The sequence below is a fragment of the Cyprinodon tularosa genome, unplaced genomic scaffold, assembly GCF_016077235.1.
Source record: "Cyprinodon tularosa strain WSP-4 unplaced genomic scaffold, ASM1607723v1 ctg646, whole genome shotgun sequence".
In the NCBI taxonomy this organism is placed as follows: domain Eukaryota; kingdom Metazoa; phylum Chordata; class Actinopteri; order Cyprinodontiformes; family Cyprinodontidae; genus Cyprinodon; species Cyprinodon tularosa.
In genome coordinates this window covers 301,683-325,429 of record NW_024039392.1, presented here as the reverse complement: position 1 = coordinate 325,429, position 23,747 = coordinate 301,683, and the positions used below count along the sequence as shown (strand labels likewise).

At 38.1% G+C, this 23,747-nt stretch overlaps 1 protein-coding gene across 1 annotated transcript in view; it reads right to left on the bottom strand.

Annotated features, from left to right (window-relative positions):
- Positions 1-23,747, bottom strand: part of LOC119799052 (rho guanine nucleotide exchange factor 12-like) — a 106,219-nt gene that overhangs the window by 76,892 nt on the left and 5,580 nt on the right. The gene's annotated exons all lie outside the window — the stretch shown is intronic.

Below are 23,747 nucleotides of genomic sequence, written 5' to 3'. Positions count from 1 at the left end.
TTTTTACACAAATATCTGTCCTTTCTACTCCTTACATTTTAAAAAATTGTCTCGTTACTTCAGTTTTTAATCATTTCAATGGAGTTACCGTTATTATTTTTCACGTCATCAATACCAAATTCAATCTAATTGGATGGGAATCTACGTTGCATTTGACGCACCACTACAAGATGAATCGACAGATTCGGCGGTATTCATTGGCGGCAAATCATTGCAGCTTGGTGGCGGTGGCGTTAGCATAGTAGCATGGACGACGAGATGATTGAAAATGAACACAACGGAGATCTAGTCCTATTGGCAGACATCCATTTAAAATGTAGGCAATGGCATGAAAAAAGTGGTTTCTACTTTTACTTTTATACTTTAAGTAAATTTACAAGCCTGTACTTTGTTACTTTTACTTGAGTAAAGAAATTTAATCAGTACTTCCACTTTTACCAGAGTATTTTTTAACACAAATATCTGTACTTTTACTCAAGTACGGAAAGTGAGTACTTTTGCCATCTCTGTTTAAAGTACCTCGACGTTTTTTTGTACACGACTAAAGGATAGACGCCAGATGAGATAGTTTATAGTTTATTTTTCATACAAAATTAAAGGGATAAACGGGTATTGACTATGGGTATGCTCATCTGACAGAATACTGTCATTCTTAATTTTGTTTTGTAACTTGTAAAGGAAGTGTATATGTAAATTAGCAATATGCCATTATCTGGTCACCATGTGACAAACCAGCAGTGGTGTCAAAAGTACACAGATTTGTTACTTAAGTAGAAGTATAGATACTGCAGTTTAAAAACACTCTGGTAAAAGTAGAGGTATCAACTTGACCTATTTACTCAAGTAAAAGTGAAAAAGTATGTGCTCCAAAAAATACTTTAAGTATAAAAGTATAAAATAACCTTTAAAAAAACAGCAAGATGCCACTATAAGAACTGAAAGCTCAATTTTACGACTATTTCGAAGAAAATCTTTGAGGCAAATTTGACGAATAGCTAACCAGTGAGTGTTTGCGTTATTTGACTCATCCAATTACACTAGTTTTCACTACGTGTGGATGGTGCCATTGATCTGCATTGGATGGCGCACATGAGGGGAAATAAATATTTATAAACATTAAACTGAAGCCAAAAGTAACAAGTAATGTTTGTTGTAAAAACGTAAGGAATAGAAAGTACAGATACTTGTGTGAAAATTTAATGAGTAGAAGTCAGAAGTAGGGATAAAAATAAGTAATGGAGTAAAGTATAGATAGCTAAAAACTGTACTTAAGTACAGTTATGAAGTATTTGTACTTTGTTACTTGACACCTCTGCAAACCACTGCATCAAACTCACCTTATTAATATTTTTGGGCACCATGTTTTTTTCTCCCAAACTGTTTAAATTTAATCCCTGCTACACTCATTTTGTATACACTCTGTGTGTACAAAATGACAATAAAAGTTGTCTATGTCTACCATGCATCAAATGGTGACATTTGTTTTAAATTATAAAACGTCTCTTTTTAGATAAACTTCAGACATACGTACCCAAAAAATGTATATAACCCCCAAACAATAAGAAATACTCCCTTTTATGAAAGCTGTAACACTTTAGTGTACAAAAAATGTGTTGCTTTCATCAAAAGAAATTGAGTTAATGAGGTACAATTACCCTTTTACTACACTAACTATGATTGAAATCATTCTCAGTGCATTTTATCCAGTAAATAAATCTCACGGACGAGGCATTGCTGAAACAAGGCCGTTCAGTTGACCTGTCATAATAAACCAAAACACATCTTAGCCTGAAGATAATAGAGTCAGCTATTAGTAGCATTAGCATCCCATTACTGATCTGCACATCACATTTCTTTGTGATTCTTAACATATGTGTAATTGAAAATATATAATACATTAAAAATTTGTTACATGTTGAAATTAAAATAGTTCACAGGGTTGCATTTGGTTTTTGTCTAAATTAGTCACAAATTATTGTGATCTTAGCTAACTAACTCTGACATTACTGATTAGAATGCAATACAACGACTCCAAGTACAGAACGTGCAAAGATGCCCCTGACACAATCCAGCACATAACTGCCTGGTGTAAGATGCTAGCAGGGAAAGCTTACATGGAGCGCCATAACCAAGTGGCTGGAATAGTGTACAGGAACACCTGTGCAGAATATGGGCTGGAAACCCCAAGGTCAAAGTGGGAAACACCTCCAAAGATGGTAGAGAACGAGCCAAGATCCTGTGGGACTTCCAGGTACAAATGGACCGAATGGTAATGGCAAACCAAACGGATATGTGGTGGTGGACAAAAAACAGAGGAAACCCGTTGTGGTTGCCATCGTAAGCCTAAGCATGCTTGCAGCGACAGCGGAGAGGAAAAACTCCCTTTTAACAGGAAGAAACCTCCAGCAGAACCAGGCTCAGTGTGAGCGGCCATCTGCTGAGGCCGACTGGGGTTCAAGGAGACAGAAGCAGACATAGAAAAAGCAGCTGTAAAAGGCGGCCCCATCCAGGAAACACACAGCCAGGCAGACGAGCTCCGAGCGAGAGAAACAGGACTACACTGGAAAAACAGGCTTATCTCCAACATCTAGAAACAAAGGTGTTGATGGAAGCAGCACAGCTGATATTTCTCTCCAGGATGGAGTCACAGCGAAACAGAAACAGACCAGATGAAGCTACTATGGAGAATAGAGATAGAATGAAGCAGAATGATGAAAAAGGGGTCCCTATGTCCTCCAGCAGTCTAAGTCTATAGCAGCATAACTATAGAGATAGCTCAGGATAACCTGAGCCACTCTAACTAGCTTTATCAAAAAGGAAAGTTTTAAGCCTAGCCTTAAAAGTAGACAGGGTTTGGAGTTGGTTCCACAGGAGAGGAGCCTGATAACTAAAAGATCTGCCTCCCATTTAATCTTTTTAATTTTAATCAGAACTCTGGCTGCAGCATTTTGGATCAGCTGAAGGCTTTTACCTACAGTCACAGCTATTGTGAACTTTACATTTTTATCCACTATATTTGGCAGACTTGAGCTTTCATCATAGGTAAGCTACACTGTTCTTTTAACTGTTTTATTGACTATGTCCAAGTCTGTCCCTGCTCGCTAACACTGCTTCCAAATGGGGCAAAACAGGTTGATTTACTTTGCATTTCAGAGATTTTACTTTGTACTTTCACAAATCGGATGTTTTTCACTCTGCCACCATGTCTGCTTTCCAGTTTACTCATGATATTGCAGTAAAATTGCTGCATGGGTACAGCCAAACTGGACCAGGGGTCTACCTCGAGCAGAGCTATGCCAGAACACACCAGAAGTGTGAATTTTCAATGAGTTTTAAATATCCCGATCACCTTACAAAGCAGAAACGTTACCGTATTTTACATGTTTTGCATCAAACAAATTACCTAACACTACCTAAACTACAACTATAAATCACTATATCATGCTTTTATGCCTTCATGCTCCTCTAATTTATTGGCATTTACCTGATTTAAGCTTTGGGAGAATTTTAAGGTGGAGATTCATTTATTAATAGCATAGGCTCCCTCTCTTCATTCCCCTTTACTGCTCCTCCTTCTTCCAAAAGAGGGGATTTTGTTTGCCCTGCAGCTCCTCCCTGGACAATGGGGGCCCTGGACTTTAAACAATGGCTCCCACGTCAGAGCCTACTTACTATACAGAGATTTTGTGGGACAGATTCCCGGAAACAGCGACAGGAGGCTTTGGCAAGGCTTCAACTTCCTGAACATGGTAGAAGACTGCAAAATAAAACAAGGGAGGGTGAGGGGGGGTAGTGGAGGGAGTTAAAGGAGGAAGGAGGTGTCTGAGAGGGAAGGCCGAAGGGCTAGATGGTGGAAATTTTAACAAAGCTTGTAGAGTGAAGGATCCTGTCTGAATAGGGAAAAGTGGCGGGGATAAATTAATTGTTGAACTTACTGATTCAGGGAATTAGAAAGATTTTTCTTTGTGTTTAGACTAAACATTAAGAGAATGTTTAGTCTGGATTTCATCCTCACAATTACAGGCGAATAGACAGGAGTGAGCTTATGCTGAAAAGGGGAATCCAAAGGTAGTGACCTCCACTCAGAGAGACGTCTTGCTGTGGCTGGAGCCGATTAGGAGCTGATAAGACGTGCAGATAAAAGGAAAGACAACATCCTGCTCAGTGGGCGGCAGCTAATGTTGGGATGTGCAAGATATGAAGAAGGCTTCCAGCTTCAATCCTTCCATCCATAAACCCAACTATATCTCCCATCAGCTTTTTCTTTCACAAATCAAAGTAATCGTGAACCTGAATTTAGCTCTATGTGTCTACCAACGAAAAACATCCGTGCAACATTATAATTCTGAGAATTGTGTGTTAAAAGAAACGTCCAATCAGCAAGGAATAATCAATGGATCATTATTATTATTTATACCTAAAACACGTTTGCGGCGATTTAATGAATTTAGCGTTAATCAGTAAAAAATAAAAACAATAATTTTCATCTCAATCACCGAGTCTGGGAGCGGCCATTTTTGCCCAAATATAGTAACCCCTCCCTCCTGCTATATTCCAGCAGTGACGTCACGGTGCGGTAAGCCTAGCGCCATTCTCCCCGCTTTACAAGCTAAGTCAATGGGAACTACTAGACACATCTGCAACTGGAAAAACGATCTAGAAATAAGTAAAAATTTCCTAAATGAAGTGTATTTACTCTTAATTTGAGTAGGTAAATGAGATAGTTTGCCAATGGAATTAGTATTTTTACTATGAAAATAAGATGATTAGATAATATGCACTTAAAGTAAGACAATGTAATTGTTTTTTCTTATTTTAAGTGTAAGTTGTCTTGTTCCATTGGCAAAATGTTTCTTTTACCTCCTCAATACAAGAAAAAATGCACTTATTTTAAGAAAAAGATCTAGATTTTATCTAGATTTCAAATTTTTCCAGTGCAACTACAAGTGTTGAAGCACATTTTACTGAAAATGGCTCTGAATTAAAAATACTTACTTTATCATTTATTGAACAGTATGTAATAATTTCATATTTAAAATACTATGGGAAATGGCATGTACTTATATAGCGCCTTTATTCAAGTCAGGAGACTTGACCAAAGCGCTTTACACTACATTCATTCACCCATTCACTCACACACTGATGGTGGCAAGCTATATTGTAGCCACAGCTGCCCTGGGGCTCACTGACAGAAGCGGGGCTGCCGTACACTGGCGCCACCATCTGACCACCATCAGAAGACAATGCAGGTGAAGTGTCTTGCCCAAGGACACGACACTGAAAGTCGGAGTCGGGGCTTGAACCGTCAATCCTTCGATTTCAGGGCAAACTCCTACATCCAACGCCACTATCAGAAGTTTGAATTCTGAATGTGAGCAGATTTTCCTTTAAAGCTGAATTATGTGTTAAAGCTGAAATGTACAAAGATTAAATTAGGATTGGAACTAGCATCGGTGAATGAAGTAGAGCAGCAACTAATGATTATTTTGCAAATAGATTAATCTGTGGATTATTTTTTCGATTAATCATTAACAATCAGATATCAAAAGGTTCCTTAAAGAAGATTTTTTGTGCAAAATTAAACCAGGTGAAAATTAGGGGTACTCAGAGATTCACTTCCATACAGAAAGCCCATATTCTGATCTTCAGGTAACACAGTAAACATATTAAATAATACTACTTATACTTCAGCGATAGTATCTAGGTGTTACTTTATTGTATCTCTTATACTATGTCCGTTGGTTGTGCTGTTCTTTTTACATCTTTTGCAGGTGATGAAGCAGACTGAAGATGTTTTATCGTTATCTCCCGTTTATCTCCTCTTTCTTTCATCTTTTTTCCTTTCCTGTTCTATTTACATTGCAGTGTCCATATAACCTGTAATACTCCCTGCATAATTAGAATAAAGCAATTTAAATGCATAAATCAAGAGGAACACTATGGCGATAGCCGTACTGCTCCACTTGTGAAAGTAAAATCTGTTGGGCTCTTTTTGGCATCAAGACAATTATTCTTATAGTTACATTGCCAGACAGGACACTGTTAAAAAAAGAAAAAGAAAAATTAGGGGTCAGTAGTGGAATGGATGTTCCAATACGATATGTCTCACGATACTCGGACCACGATACGATATTATCACAATATCGCAATATCACTATATATTGCAATATTCTTCCCAGCTCTCAAAATTAAATGTATAGATAAAAAAAGAAGCAAGTGCTTTACATGTTCATCGGATGATATTGATAATTTAGTTATTTTGGAATCCATGTTGTTTGGGGTTTAAGTTCGTCCAAGTCTTCCACTGTGACGGCCTCATCTACAGATATGGGGCTGCACTGCACAGCAACAGGGATCGGAACAGCGCCATCTGCCAGAGCGGCGGTGCATTTATTTTTTTTCATTGTTTTGGGCAAAATAGTTTTTTTTTTTTTTTTTATTGATACCAGGAACTGAAGAATCAATATTATATTATGCATCCAAAAATCACGATATATCGCAAAAAAAAATTTTCCCACACGCCTAGTGAAAATAAAACTTAAATATTTAGCTCCAAACTAAATATTTAGTTTGTTGAATAAATATTTTGCTCCAAATAAAATACTTATTTAACAAACTAAATATTTAGCTAGCACCAAGCTAGCTAAATGCTAATTCCCTTGCCGTAAATAAGTAAATATTTAGTTTGTTAAAAAAATATTTTATTTGGAACTAAATATTTATTCAAAAAACTAAATATTTCATTTGCAAAATAAATATTTATTTAACAAATATTTTTTTATAAATCAATGAATGACAAATAAATCACGCTAAATAACCCTAAATATTGCTCTAATTTTCAACCGCTTAACTTGTCAAATGGCACCCCATATAAAACACTGCAAAAATGCACCATATATATTAATGCTGTGAGGAACCTACTTCCATATCAATGCATTTTGCACCATGTTTTTTTCTCCCACACTGTTTACATTTGATTACGAATGGAAATTTAATGAAATTAACAAAACAAAATTTTGTTTTGTATACACTCTCTTTACACAAAATGACAATAAAAGTTGTCTAAGTCAGTATAATGGTGATGCAGCTTATGCTTCTTGACTGGAGGAACATTAAACTTCCTCCATGGAACACTGGCTAAAGAAAATCATAGTGACATTTTGTGGGATCTTTCAGATTAGCCTGATTAAAAACAACTACGACATTTTAATCAACTGTGAACTGAATGAGTATTTCCCATGACAGAGATAGCCTTGAAATTCAGCAGCACTTTCCTTAATTCTCAGCATTATAAAGGAACTATATGTTGATTTTCCAAATTCTCCAAAGAACTGGGGAATGAAGTCACTTACTGGAGCTTGCATAAATACCAAAGTTAGATAGTCGTGGTGCCAGTCTGCAGCTTTACTTTATATCGGCTGCTCTTGATTCTCTTTGCTTGTTTTCTGCCTCGGATGCCAAAAATACCAGACTATTCCTCAGGGATGATAACAGTGAAGGACTGAGCTCCAGCAGGGCTGGAAAGCTAGAAGTCCAACGAGCTAAAACATTCATGCAGAACTGACATTCACTTTGATTTTATTATTATTCCTAATGTAGCAAGTAGATAAAAGTTATTTGCTTTTATTTTATTTCTGTGCTTGTTTGCAATATTTTTTGCAAGTAACTTCTCATGTTGCTGAGTCTTCTACACCCAAGTCTTAGAGATCTTTATCATTACCTTCATTACTATTATAAGCAACCGGGGGGAATTTACCATTAGGCAATACTAGGCAGTTGCCTAGGGCCCCAAGTTCCTGGGGCCCCATAAAAATCTTACATGTATAGTCAATACAGCTATCACTTATTTGTGCACATTAATTATGTTTTGGATAAAAATCTTTTCGCTAAAATGCCATCACATTGCTTAAAATATTAAGTGTGCCTTCAGTGTCCACCATATTGGATCAGTCCATTTGCTGCACATGTTCAGAAAGGTCCAAACAGACAGCAGCAAACCATTTGAAAACAAACCATGCAAAGAGCAGTGTTGCCAACTTAGCGCTGTAGTCGCTATATTTAGCCACTTTTCAGACCCCTCTAGCACTTTGATTTCTAAAAAGCGAGTAGATTGGTAACCCCGCCTCCTGCTCTCCTCTATCTTGTCTGCTGTCATGATTCATGCAGCTATTATTTCATCCAAATGAAAAATGGAGAACAGATAAGCAGATCATGGCTTGTCTACAGTGAAAAGAAGGACTGGGTTATTTACTTTGGCCTTTTTGGAAACACAGGAAGGAGCAATCAGCTAAGTGAGCTTAGTGCTTGGAAAAAATCTTTCATTCCTTTAGAGACAGCATGAAAAGTCAGCTGATTACAAAACATAGAGAGGAAAACAAGAAGAAAAGGGACAAGAAGAGAGGGACAGAACCTAGAACAGATAATGGATGTCTATTCTATTAACATTTCTCTATCTGGAGAATGGGGCTGTTTTATGTGTTGTCGTCTCCATTCAGAGGGGCCCCTGCCTGCCTTTGCCTAGGGCCCCAGATTGGTAATAAACAATTCATTTGATTCAGCTGTTTTGGAATAGGGATGCATTTGAAACCTGCAGGCCACTAGATCTTGATGACTACAGTTGGAAAATCGTGCCTTAGAGTTAGATTCATGCCAAATATAGATTATATGGTGGCCAGAAAGTTCCGAGTACCATACGGAACGGACATGCATTGCCCGTCGTGCTTGTCATATTAAATCTACTAACCTTAGAAGCAGGTTTCTTGTCCACAAATGTTCAATTTAGAGTTAGTCCTCGGGTATGGAAGCAAATCGTTACCATATTTAAAATGAAAAAGCATTTCCAGAAATGCTTTTTCATTTTCAAATTTTACATTTCAAATTGAATTTTGGTATGTATTTGCTGGGGTACATTTTTAAAAAATAAATCTCAAATGTCTTTTTCTTTTTAATTTTAATTAAGTAAAAGGATGAGCGATGTTAAAGAAGAAAATGCAAACAGGATTATTGATTACTAAATTCATTTATGAGCCAAACAATGCAGCCACATTCTTAAAATGAAAAAGAATTTCTGAAAATGCTTTTTCATTTTAAATATGGTAACGATTTGCTTCCATACTCTGGGATAAACCAAAGGTATTACAATAGGTTTAAGTAACAAATCCACTGTATCAGGGTTACCTTCAAAACTTCTGGACTGAACGTTTTTGTGTTTTTCAGAACCCTGTTGGTAAAGATCAGATATACAATCACATAAACAAAAACCAGTGTTAGAAGTAGGGCTGAAACTAACGATTATTTTAGTAATTATTTTACAAGATTACATAGACTAATTTGTTAATTATTTTTTCAGTGATTGAATGAATTAATAACTGGATAGAAAAAGCTTCCTAAAAGAAGACTTTTTACTAAATTAAAACAGTTGAAACTAAAACTTTTCCTCTTAGGGAGTTCTGGATAGAGAAGATTGACAAATGAAAATCTTTTTTTTTTATCTTAAATCCAAAATTTTTTTTTTCTTTTTTTTTTTTAAAGTTTTAGTATAATTGTTGCTCAAGTTGAGTCGCTCTGTCAGCCAAAGGCAAGTTTGAGAGTCTCAAAACTCTAATTAACGATTAATTGATTACTAAATTAGCTCACGATGATTTGTGTCAGGACTACTGTCTGTCTGTTTGTGTTTTCTGTGTTTGTCTCCCTTCCTCCACTAGGAGGCGCCTTGTTCTGGTCCGCCTCCTCACACACCTGCTGATGGTTACCTCGTTTACGGAGTGCTCTTAAGCTGCTTATTGCCACTACCTCGACGCCAGAGTGTTTGCCAGTTTTGGGTACTCTAGCCAAGCTGAGTTTTGCTGAGTCAAACTGAGTTCTTGTCAACCTGAGTTTTAACATGGTTTGTCTTTTGCCTCTCGGCAGGAAGTCATCCTGCTAACTGGATTTTTCTGACCTTCTCTCACTGGAGGATCAACTGAGCTACAAACTGAGCTGGGGTTCAAACAGGAGGTTTGGATCCACTTTTCCCAAGAGATCATTTGAGCTTCGCACTGAGAAAGGGATTCATCTCCATTACGACCCGTTCAAGTACCGCAGGAATTTTGAGTGGCAGTCAGTTTTCTCCGTTCACCTGTTAAAGCTTAAGTGTGTAATTTTCAGCGACATCTAACGTCCAGACTGCAGACCGCAGCAACATGAACATCTCCCCCCCACCGCTTCTCCCCCCCAACAGTACGGCGAGCGTTACGGGACAAATGTCTTCCACGACGTCCGCATCACCTACCTTCTCAAGTGATGAGGTTTTTTTACATAGATAATTTTACAGATAGTATTTCATAGTTTCTCAGGCATAATACTGCCATCTATTGTTCAGTACCGTCTCAGTTCATCTCTCTCACCTTGCCATAGTTACTTTCGAGCGTAACGGGCGATCTCGCAATCGCTAGTTTGTTGGCTCTGCGCTGCCGTAGCGCAAAGATGTCTGCCTCCATGGCTGCGAGACCCGCTCCTATGTAATTATAAATAACGAATTCTAAGGCAACGCAAATATTAAGGTTGAGAGGCTGAGCTCGTAGATGATGATAAATAACATAGTTATATTTAATATATTACATTTCTGACTGTATAGCCCTGTAATTATTACACACTGTAGCTTTAACAACCCCATTCTGGGTAAACCCTGTCCGCCCTCCACCTAATAAGAGAAACACTGGAACTACAGCATACAGACTGGAGTCAAAGATTCAACAACTTCTCTGTAAACGTGAGTCAGCAACCAAATCCTCTTCTCCAAGTTCACGAGTCAAATTTCCCACTGAGCCTGAACTAACCGCTGTGTCTTCCCCTCACTTTTCAGTTCCGGTTGAGCAGTGTTCAGAGCAACACTTCTCTCCGAATTATCTCTTCAATAAAACCTGTTAAACCTTTTCCTTGGTCTCCCTGTTTGGTCTCCTGCATTTGGGTCTGAACTTTAGTAAAATCATGACAATTTGATTAATCAGATTAATTGTTTCAGCCCTAGTTAAAAACAGCATTCTGGGGTCATTTATGTAAAAATGCTTGAAATTAGAGTACTAATTAAAACTTTAAATTGCATTATCATTTTAAATAAAATAATTTGACATAAAAGATGTATAAATCTGAGACATATTTTAACCTTCTTTTGCATGTCTACCTTCTGCCCTACATGGTTGGATGCAGACTACAAACAGGTCATATTGCTTCTTTTTTAATACAGCTAAGCTTACAATCTTTACAGTTTAGCTTCTTGATTGGCCTGTCAGTTTTTGGTGGGCTGTACCAGACTTATTCTACTTAATTAAGTCTATAAAATGCTCTATAAAATGTTCCCAGTGAATCAATTTTTTTCACTTTATTTCCTTGATTAAGTGGAACTCAGGGCCTGCCCTAAATCTGATTAAGTTTCACAATGAGTCACTGCTGGTTATAAATAAATCCTGTGGTTAATTATTAGAGCTTCCACAAATGAATGTCATCCTGTTATCTGTATTGTCTGAAATGGTCTGGCTACCACCACAAGCCTCTAAATTCAACATCAGCTTATGAGCTCAGCATCAACCTCATGTAAAAGCTTTAAATCATTAACAATAATATTAATATTGAGCATATGTATGATTATTTAAAAGGTAAAAACACTTTATTATATAGTTAAGAGATTAAGTAAAAAGGCATTTTTCCCAGTGAGCAGTTGCAGTGTGTTTGCTCTGTGTTAGTGGCCGAGTTATTCAGGAGGGCAGCAGATCTGATGACCCTTATGGACATTTTTCAGCTGTGATGTCAACACTTCCTGTCATGAGGAGGGAGGGTGGGAGTGGGGTTCTTTAAAAAACAAAGGTCCTCTGAGCGTGTCTGGCTGCCTTTGAATGAAAAGGGACTTAAAAAAAAAACAAAACCTAGGATTATAGAATTGATGTAGGGAAAAACAGCAGTGCCTTGTGAGGTTCTACAGCTCAGAGATAGTAGGTGATGACAAGAACAGAGCGTTCAAACCTTCAGCGATTAAGGACAGGAAGCCTCCAGGAACCAAGGATTAAATAGCATAGAATAGAATAGAATGGAATAGAATAGAATGGAATAGAATAGAATGTCAGTAACTCCAGGAAAATACCTTTTTTATTAATTCTCCCACACATATCACACACTCTGAGTAGCTCTACAAATACCTCAAACTCAACTGACCTGATACCAACTACATGACCTCTGCCTCCAGAGATATTCAGGAGAGCTTTAACAGCGACACGTTACATGAGGCTTTTAATGAGGCTTTAAGCCTGATCAACAAACACAATGGGTCAATTATTTGGTCACATCAACACAGTAAAACTATTTCAATGCAGGGAGACCATACTTTCCACAGACAGAGGGGGAACAATAATGGATACATGTTGGCTTTGAGTCTGACACCTTTTACAGTTAGAAAAGTAGGTAAGAGAGTACACTAGATGAAAAAGGAGATATAGATATATTAATATATACACATACATACACACACATACATATATACACACACACACATACATATATACACACACACATACACACACATATATACACACACACACATATATACATATATACACACACACACACATATACATATATACACACACACATATATACATATATACACACACATATACATATATACACACACACACACATATATATACACACACACACATATATACATATATACACACACACACACATATACATATATACACACACACATATATACATATATACACACACATATACATATATACACACACACACACATATACATATACACATACACACATGTACATATACACATACACACATGTACATATACACATACACACATGTACATATACACATACACACATATACATATATACATACACACCCATACATATATAAACACACACACACATACATATATACAAACAAACACCTATAAATATATACAAACACGTGTATATATATATATATATTTATATATACATACATACATGCTTCCAAAAAGAATTCAAGAATTTAACCATTTTATTTTTCCTTTTTTACACAACTACACTACTGCAGTTTTTTACCAAGTTACTAAGTTTGTTCATTTCATACAAACAAACAACCAGTAGCCACCATTTATAACTGTGAGCGGGCTTTTGTTCTTCCTTTACATTTTCCAAAACTCCCTTTTGGTTTTGGAAATAGAATAACTTGTGTCCCATCCTCTGAATACTTCAGGTAACGTATCTCTGAAAAACATGCCCCCCCAGAGCAACATCATTCCCAGGAACTGTTGGAAATATGTCCCCTCCGCCAGTGATGCCATAACTTTATTCCCTTTGGTTTTCATTTCCTTCCAAAAGCATTTGCCTCTTAAAACTTTGGGATTAAAGGTTTCAGATCAGAGTGGGGATTTTTTCACATCTGAGATGTTAAGTCTGTTTCAAAGTTCAGTTTGCTCCTCCCTTTGGTGGGATTTGTTTGTGTAGATATAAACACAGCAATCTATATACCGTATAAAAACTGAAAAAGCTCATTGATTTTTGTCGGTGTGATGTTGACTGAGCAGACAGGGCACCAGGATTAACTGAGCTTAGCTGCTAGCCTGGTCTGAGCAAGCTAGCTGTACAGTCAACAATAAATCACCATGGTAACCTAGGTACCATCGCTGCTTCTTTTTTTTTTTACTGAGTTTAGGCTTAATTAATCCAGAATATTAAGAAAAGCCTGGCTTAATACCTTATGTTGGTTTTGTGAAAAGGCCTCTGGAATAATCTGACTGATAAAAAAACTAAAGGCTCTCAAGCGGTTCATATTAACAGGTTCTGGTTTTATTGGAGTTTTCTCTGTCTGAAAAGTAATCGAAGCACTGGAACAAAAAAGTACTTTTACAGAAATAAATACCTATTCCAGAATCAGAATCTTCTTTTAGAGTTTGTAACGCAAACAATGAATTTGACATCCGTTCACTCACATGGCATTAACCTTAGTTAAATATATAAAACTTTAGAGAAAATAAAGAAAAAAGATAAACATTATGTGCATGTGTGATTTAGTACAGTCTCATAGCTTTCGTTATATAAAAGGCAGATTGTGATCATGCAGTATTCTTATTTGTTTCCCCACAGAGTAGCTCAGGCTTTGATGTGTTCATTGTGTTCATAAGAGACATCCTGAGGGTAGAAACTGCTTTTGTGGCATCTAAATTTAGCAAATAACATTCTGTAGCGCCAACCTGAAGGTAAGCATGTAAACAGTCTGTGTCTAGGAAGTGGGAGAGTCAGCAGAGATGATAGCTGACCTAGACCTGCTCAAGTCATGGACAGAGGGAAGGTCAGCCAGGTTGATCTTTTCTGCAGACCTGATGGTTTGTTGCAATTTGGACGACTCATTTTTATAGCTGAGCCATGCAGAGATGAATGTGCACATAAAAGACTGAATAATGGTCAGTTAGAAAACTACCAGAAACTCTAGTAGAAGGTTGTATTTTCAGAGTTTTTGCAGGAAGTACAGTCTCTTTCCAAAGAAAAGGCGTTTCCTGGGAACCGGAAGTGATCGGTTGAAACACTGTGGTTCAGGACGTTGATGGTTTGTGTAAGGGCTGTTTTTCTATGGAAGTCGAGTCATCTCCATAGTCTTGAGCTGGTTAAGCTTCACGGAAGGTTTCCAGATGGATTTGCTCCGCATATCCATCTGGAAACCTTCCGTAAAAGTAATTTTGGGAAGGGACGAAAATACTGGTTAGCCGATTGGCCTATGTTGGTGATAGACGGGCCAAATAAACCAATCAGATCAACGAAGCATATGACGTACTAACAGAGCGAAGACGAAGAGGAGCCAATTGATAGATTAAAACTCTTGCTGAAACCAGTCGGAAGAGCAAAAACATCTTTTCCTCTGAGAAAAGCCTCCAGAGCAGTGTTTTGCTCTTCTTTCAGTGAAGAAATACTCTGTAATTCTGATAAAAGTGACTCGATAGGAAACGCTAACGCTAGTTTCATCGGCTGAAGCCGCCATGTTCTTTAGACTGAACTGTCACGCTTCTCGTTGCGTCCCGCCTCAAAGGCAACGCTGATTGGACGTTCGTTTGGTGAACAGCTCCAAATTGTCTTCAACTGAGAGTCTCCAGACTGATTAGCGAGTGAAACCTTGAAAGCTCGCGAGATCAGGATGGTCTCACGAGGCTACTTAAGCATAGTCCACACAGAGGATCACTATATTTTCATAAAAAGCTAAGAAAAGAAGTGGACACATGCACTTTGACAAAAACAAGTTCCTGGGGGCCCCATAAAACAGTCTACATGTATGGTTAATACACTTCCTTATTTGTGCACATTAATTATGTTTTTGATAAAAATCCTTTCGCTAAAATGTCATGGGAACGCTGATAATATTAAGTGTGTCTCAGCCCCCCCCTTCAGTGTCCACCATATTGGATCAGTCCATTTGCTGCACATGTTCAGAAAGGTCCAAACAGACAGCAGCAAACCATTTGAAAACAAACGATGCAGAGAGCAGTGTTGCCAACTTAGCGCTTTAGTCGCTATATTTAGCCACTTTTCACCCACCCGCCAAAATAATTTTCGCCTGCGAGTTGGTGTAGCCTCGATCAATGCCCCAGGCCCTAAAAATGGTGGGCCAACCACAACGCAAAGATGTGTTTTGAATGTCCGGATGCAAAGTGGGCAGGGTTTTGAGGACGTGACGACAAAGCTGCGCGACGCGGGAGAAAGCACAACAGTAGCCTTTGAAGGATTCGACTTGGGGTTTTTTCGTTGAAACGTGAGCAGGAAGAGGCTCTACACTCATTCATTTTTAAGAAGGACGTATTCGCCGTTTTACCAACAGGCTGTTTGTTTCCACTCCCCCACCAGCTTCCTGTCACGCTTACTTCATCACAGCCAGTTGCACTCATTGGTCAGAGCGTTGGCCAATAGGCACAGACATGGTTTGAAAAACAACAGGTTGTTCTCATCAACAATCGTCCGATGTCTCATTCATCGGGGCCAGACTAAATTACACATTTAATCTCCCATTTAGTCTGGTTTATTCGGCTAATGGATGTCTATTCTATTAACATTTCTCTATCTGTAGAATGGGCCTGTTTTATGAGTTGTCTTCTCAATTCAGAGGGCCCCCTGTATGGAAGCAAATCGTTACCATATTTAAAATGAAAAAGAATTTCCAGAAATGCTTTTTCATTTTCAAATTTTACATTTCAAATTGAATTTTGATATGTATTTGCTGGGGTACATTTTGAAAAATAAATCTCAAATGTCTTTTTCTTTTTCATTTTAATTAAGTAAAAGCATGAGCAGTGTTAAAGAAGAAAATAAAAATGCAAACAGGATTATTGATTACTAATTTCATTTATGAGCCAAACAATGCAGCCACATTCTGAAAATGAAAAAGAATTTGCTTCCATACCCCTGCCTGTCTTTGCCTAGGGCCCCAAATTTTCTAAATCTGCCCCTGAACACAGAAACATGGCAGTGAAGAAGCCCATGCTGGTTACAGAGGTAGGCTGAACTACGATGTCGTAATTGCCACAGAAAAACTGCTGTTTGTCTGATTTTTCACCTTTATGAACCTATTTGAAAAATTATAGTTCATTATTGGTTTAAATAAAATTGCAATTTAGATTTTTGGCAATATTGTTTCGCCCTACTTGCTAATCAAGCACAGTACCACATGGTCACTGGACCAGCTTTTGGTACCTTTGGTAAAACAGGCCAGTAAAAGGTCTTGCTAGAAAACAAAATTAGAATCTTCATAAAGCTTGTTAGCAGAAGGAAGAATGACATTCTCCAAAATGTCCTGGTTGAATGTAGATTTCAGAAAAACCCAGTGGACCAAACACCAGCTGACTGCTGAAATTTTACACAATGCTTTGACCATTCTGGATCTTGTTCCACTTCGATGTTCTTTCAAACTCCTGGACCCGAAATACCAGGGAAAAACAATCATTACCTTGATCTTAAAGGAAAAGTCCGATCAGCAAGGAATAATCAATGGATCATTATTTATACCTAAAACTAATACGTTCGCAGTGATTTAATGAATTTAGTGTGTAAAATTCAGGTTAATTAAAAGCAGAACTTACAAATACTTAAGGGTTTTTTTTTTCCCACAGGAAAACAGGCAAATAAGTGTTACAATATAAATATGAGACAAAAGAAAAAGAATTCAACCACTTAGTAGGATTATGTTGATTTTGTTAGCAAACAAAGATTTATAAAAAAAAAAAAAAAAAAAAAAAATCGCACTTCTACCAAGAATCCAAAGTTTCATTCAATAATATTTCAGTATAAATGGATCAATAACCCAAAAACCTTCACAACCAATTTATAAGTAAACTCGAAGTCTCAATTTATATCGGTAAAATTATAAAAACAAGAATTTTCATCACGATCACCGAGTCTGGGAGCGGCCATTTTTTCCCAAATATAGTAGCCCCTCCCTCCTGCCATCTTCCAGCAGTGACGTCACGGTGCGGTAAGCCTAGCGCCATTCTCCCCGCTTTACAAGCTAAATCAATGGGAACTACTAGACACATCTGCAATCAACAACCATTATTGAAGATTTCCAGAGGACTTCACCATTGAAATTCACCAGAGCTATAGTGAAACTGACAATGCCCACGTGCATGGCAGCTGGATGCTGGAATACATCAGGTAAAAGTGGAAAAAAAAGAGTTATTCCACCTTTCTGATTCCTGATCCTCCACGGACGGGTTGGTCGTTGGATCGCCAACTTGAAGAGGGAGGATTTGCCATCGAACTTCTGGCCAGAGAAAAAACCCGTAATATGTAGCCAACATTTGGAAGAAGAATGTTTTCAAGATGACTTGGATAATAGCGCGTTGTGACAAACACCAGATACAGCACTGGGACTTGATCAACAGCCGATACCGCACCGTGACGTCACTAACCAGTAGGTGGCAGTAGTGTTCTTTGACAAACATGGATGCCTGCAGTAAAGCACATTCACATGAAAATTACTCTCCATTAAAAACACTGATAATTTATTGAACAGTTTGTAATAATTTCATATTTAAACTGCTTTCAGAAGTTTGAATTCTGAATATAAACTGACTTTTCCTTTAAAAAAAGACTCTGGACCACTGAGCAGCACTCTTTATTTTACCTTAGCCCAGATAAGATGTTTTGACACTTAGGATGAAAACATTTTTTCTGATAAATCCCAAAATCTTTCAGAGACACATATGAAGATCTGTTGAGTCTGATTTAAGGTTGCAATGACCCAGATGACTGGAAATACTCCTAGATATTTCTCGCTACATGCAATAAATTTAAGAAAATTTTTGATATGAGTGAGAGGAATTAGTGAACTTTTTTTTATAATATAATAACAGGAGTTTGCAGCTGAAATGTGACAAAATATAAAAATATGAGACTTGTGCAACACAATGCGAAGCTGCCAGCTTCTCTGGTCTGAGTGAGCAGTAAATCAGATCATTCCCTCTGGGTGCTTCACCCTTTTTTCGTACAGTGGATTATCTTTCCATTCATTTTAAGGCTGTTAAAGTAGATAAATGAAGAAACCATGAAGATCAGCCTCAGCTTCCCGCTTTACGTGCTCATGAAAATGTTGGTAAATGTACTATTTGACACCAACGGCTGGATATTATAGTGAAATAAAGATTTTATTTGACTTGGTTATTGTGCAATTTTAGGAGAACAAAATGTCTCCAAAACAAAAGTTTCACAAAAAAGGGTGGAGTGAAACCTCTAAATACTTTTCTGAAAAGTTAAAGGGCTACAAGTTTTAACTACTTTTGCTTTCAGAATAAATCTTTTTTTTTCCCCATTAGGAGCAAATGTCAGCATATAATAATAATAAACAGGTTATTATCAAATAGCATTATTTGACCAATACAAATTATATATATATATATATATATATATATATATATATATATATATATATATATATATATATATATATATATATATACATACATACACTCACCGGCCACTTTATTAGGTACCCCATGCTAGTAACGGGTTGGACCCCCTTTTGCCTTAAGAACTGCCTCAATTCTTCGTGGCATAGATTCAACAAGGTGCTGGAAGCATTCCTCAGGGAGTTTGGTCCATATTGACATGATGGCATCACACAGTTGCCACAGATTTGTCGGCTGCACATCCATGATGCAAATCTCCCGTTCCACCACATCCCAAAGATGCTCTATTGGATTGAGATCTGGTGACTGTGGAGGCCATTTGAGTACAGTGAACTCATTGTCATGTTCAAGAAACCAGTCTGAGATGATTCCAGCTTTATGACATGGCGCATTATCCTGCTGAAAGTAGCCATCAGAAGTTGGGTACATTGTGGTCATAAAGGGATGGACATGGTCAGCAACAATACTCAGGTAGGCTGTGGCGTTGCAACGATGCTCAATTGGTACCAAGGGGCCCAAAGAGTGCCAAGAAAATATTCCCCACACCATGACACCACCACCACCAGCCTGAACCGTTGATACAAGGCAGGATGGATCCATGCTTTCATGTTGTAGACGCCAAATTCTGACCCTACCATCCGAATGTCGCAGCAGAAATCGAGACTCATCAGACCAGGCAACGTTTTTCCAATCTTCTATTGTCCAATCGATGAGCTTGTGCCAATTGTAGCCTCAGTTTCCTGTTCTTAGCTGAAAGGAGTGGCACCCGGTGTGGTCTTCTGCTGCTGTAGCCCATCTGCCTCAAAGTTCCACGTACTGTGCGTTCAGAGATGCTCTTCTGCCCACCTTGGTTGTAACGGGTGGTTATTTGAGGCACTGTTGCCCTTCTATCAGCTCGAACCAGTCTGGCCATTCTCCTCTGACCTCTGGCATCAACAAGGCATTTCCGCCCACAGAACTGCCGCTCATTGGATGTTTTTCTTTTTCGGACCACTCTCTGTAAACCCTAGAGATGGTTGTGAGTGAAAATTCTGAAATACTCAGACCAGCCCTTCTGGCACCAACAATCATGCCACGTTCAAAGTCACTCAAATCACCTTTCTTCCCCATACTGATGCTCGGTTTGAACTGCAGGAGATTGTCTTGACCATGTCTACATGCCTAAATGCACTGAGTTGACGCCATGTGATTGGCTGCTTAGAAATTAAGTGTTAACGAGTAGTTGGACAGGTGTACCTAATAAAGTGGCCGGTATATATATATATATATATATATATATAGAGAATTCTGAGGAAAAAAATCAGAATTCTGAGAAAAAAGTCAGAATTCTGACTTTTTTCCCCATGTAAACTGAAATAAAATTTAAAAATCAGTTAACTTTTTTTTTTTTTTTCAGTGGCCCTAATCCTCTTCCATAACAATGAGCCCAAACACACCTCCAGGCTGTGAGAGTGATGGGATTGTGCACCAGATGACCAGGCCTCCACAATCACAGGACCTGAACCCAATCAAGACGGTTGGGCTGAGCTGGACCGCTTTAGTTATTTATCCACTAAAAGCTGTTCATTTATAAAAAGAAAAAAGATTTGGTGCAACCTTAAGTCACGTAAATCTTTCCAGGCTAGACCCACAGTGAGCACAAACTCGTTTCCCCCGCTGCCTCTGACGCAGAGTTGGTTCAAACTGAAACTATACAGGATCTTTATGTGGAATTTTGTGAGAAAAATCAAAAGAGGCCCATTGTTTTTAAGAGCAGCCAAGCAGACGACAGCTGAGCTTCTTCCTCTGGGCTGAACCGACCAAATCAAGTGACTTTCTCAGTAGCCGCCACGTGAGCCCATATTTAGTCTCCAACATGTCTGCTGATTACTGACAGTTAAAGCAACACAAATAGACACGTGTGCTTTATAGATAAGATGCTTAACATCACAGGTTTAAAAATAAATGTTAAACTAGTAACATTTTCATATTTCAACAGGAAAAAATGAAGTTCAGTGGTTGCAAACGTGACTCATAACGACCAGACTTTATTCAGTTTGAATGTGTTTTCATTGCTCTGTCAGTGATACCTGAACTATGTCGCATGTTAGGAGATGTTTGGGGATAATTTTCTGCAAACTTACAAAACAACATCCTTGTTGGATAATGGATCCTCCTACCTCCTGTCCCAGCTCCTATCCCTGCACCTTTTTGCAAAGGTCGGCAGTAAGAACACTATCCTGGATGAGAAAGGAAACTGCTGTGCTGAATCTGGACAGCCTGCAGCCTTACGGAAGTCGTTACACGACGGACACGCACCTTAATGATGATCATTATGGGACCACAGCCATCCAGAAAATAAATTCTCAAAGCTAAAGTTACACAAATGTAGTGATTCTCTGCATTAGAAAATGCAACACATTTGAAGGAATGTATTTTTGTTAAACTCAGTGAAGTTTGCAACATTTAGCTCCTAGAGGCAGATAGAAATGCCATGAGGTCCCTATAATAAATGAACTGGCGATGGCAAGCATCCTACTTCCTCTTCCTAGTTCCTTCCTTATTAATCGGACAGCTCTCATTATGCTAACCATGGACACACTTTCACAGAGGCTTAAGTGTCCTTACTGACTGAATGTATTTGGATTCAGCCAATGTCTCCCACCCCATGCATTACAGAAACTGAGAGCTCCTTCAGTGACTGCTGCACCTTATGGTTCACAGAGAAGCTTTATCACAGATCCTTCCTTCTAGCTGCTGTAAGACTTCATAATCTTCACTGCTTCCAGGTTCAGTAAAGGTTTACATCCCTGCTGTTGGTTGGATGGTTTGTTTTTTGATCGAGAATATTTTACGCCTTTACTGTTATCTAAGCAGTTTCTATTTGCTCCATAATTTCTTTTTTAAATCAAAGGATTTATTTGCAGAGTTTTTAATGTACTACCCTAAACCCCAATTTATACAGCATCCGGCTCTGTTCAGCTCCAGTCCACTTGGCTGCAAACTCTGTGTAATATGTTACCGCCTGATTCCACATACTCCATCAACGCTCCGCTCCGCTCTCGTACGTAAAACTTGTCTGTCATGTTAATCAATGCGAGCTGTTCCACATCCATAGCTCCTCCTCCGTACGTCACCGTCCACATATGTTTTCTCCTTCCATCACCGTCAAAATACGGAGCTGAGTTTTTTTTTTTTTCCTCGCTCCGGTCCGGCCAGGTCCGGATCCACAATTGCAATCACACCAAACAGGAAAAAGAACGGCGAGAAGATCCAGTTTTTCAAATTAAAATATAGTAACTATACATCAGTAACTACAAATTAGAGCAGAATTCTTATATATTCCCAAAAACTAAGACAGTTTAATAAAATTATTGGATGCAAACTATTGGTGCTTCAACAAACCAGGAAGCAGATTTCTCATCTCCATCAAAATATTTATTTTATAGCGAGAGCAGGGTTGTCACGATACTAAACTTTTCAACTCGATACCGATACTAAGTCAAATATTCGATACTTGATACCATTTTCGATACCACAAGAATAAAAACAAAGACTCTAAAATTCAACAGAAATATTTTCATTACTAAAGAAATACAAGAAATAAATAAAAAAAACAATAAGAATAATACTTTGAGGTTGTATGCTGTGCATAATATTAAGCAAGCTTGATAAAAAACTTACAAAATTAAAATTAAGTGTTCCTTCCTTGGCTATGGTTTGCAGACATGACACTGGCCAAACCGGTTAAACAAAAATAATTCTCAGCAGCTGCACTTCTTACAAAAAAAGTCTGAAACTGAAAAATGCAGAGAATTATTCAATCACACAGTGTTCAGAAAGTGCATTTTCCTCTATTCTGCACTTTAGATGGCTGTATCGATACTTTTAAAAATGAGTATTGTATCCGGATACAACGTTTAAGTTATCGCAGGAATCGATGAAGAGACGCCGATTTCGGAAGAAGAGAATGAACATAGTTCATACAAACCGTGTATGATCCAAGTTATCCCTGTTACTAAAATCCACAACAAAAAGAAACTATTTTGGCAGAAGCTGCACATCTGCTGGATGCTGATGGGGATTTTTTAAATATGTCAAAGTAGAGATGTCCCGATCCAGGTTTTTGCACTTCCGATCCGATACCGATATTGTTTTTGGACTTCCGATCCGATACCGATACTGGCCGATACCAGCCTATCCGAGCATGTATTTAAGTTTAAGTTAAAGTATTTAGCCTTAGTTGTAAGACTCATGTTGAAAAGGGTTTTAGTACTCTTGATAACATCTAGCCAGCTAAATTAGGTGAGATTGAATAAAACACAATGCTTGGTAACAACAAACTTACCTGTTTATTAAGAGATAAACACAAACTGGACAAAATTATGAATAGCAATCTGAAATTGCACAGTGAACAGTAAAATCGTAAACAGTTAAAGGTGCAAGTATTACTGTAAGTTTTAATAAAAATGCAAAACAGGGAAACACTGGCGCAAAATAGTGGAATGGATCGTTTCAATCGGCGAAACTGGAAAATACGGACCAGATTTTTTTGTAAAAACTGGATCGGCAGTCTGGATCGGCATATTACATGCTTTGCCGATACGCATTTTTTTGCCAATATCGGCGTCCCGATCCGATACGTGGATCGGATCGGGACAAGCCTATGTCAAAGTAAATTAAGCGTTCATTTCTGCATGTTTTGCTTCTATAAATTTAATAATAATATAGTGCATGCTCTCCTCGGGCTCCAGGGAAGTCAGTGCGAAGCGTGATGGGAGGAACAGCGGAGGCTGCAGGCTTTGCTTTGCACAGGCAGTCTAAAGTGCAGCGGGCCGGTGACGTA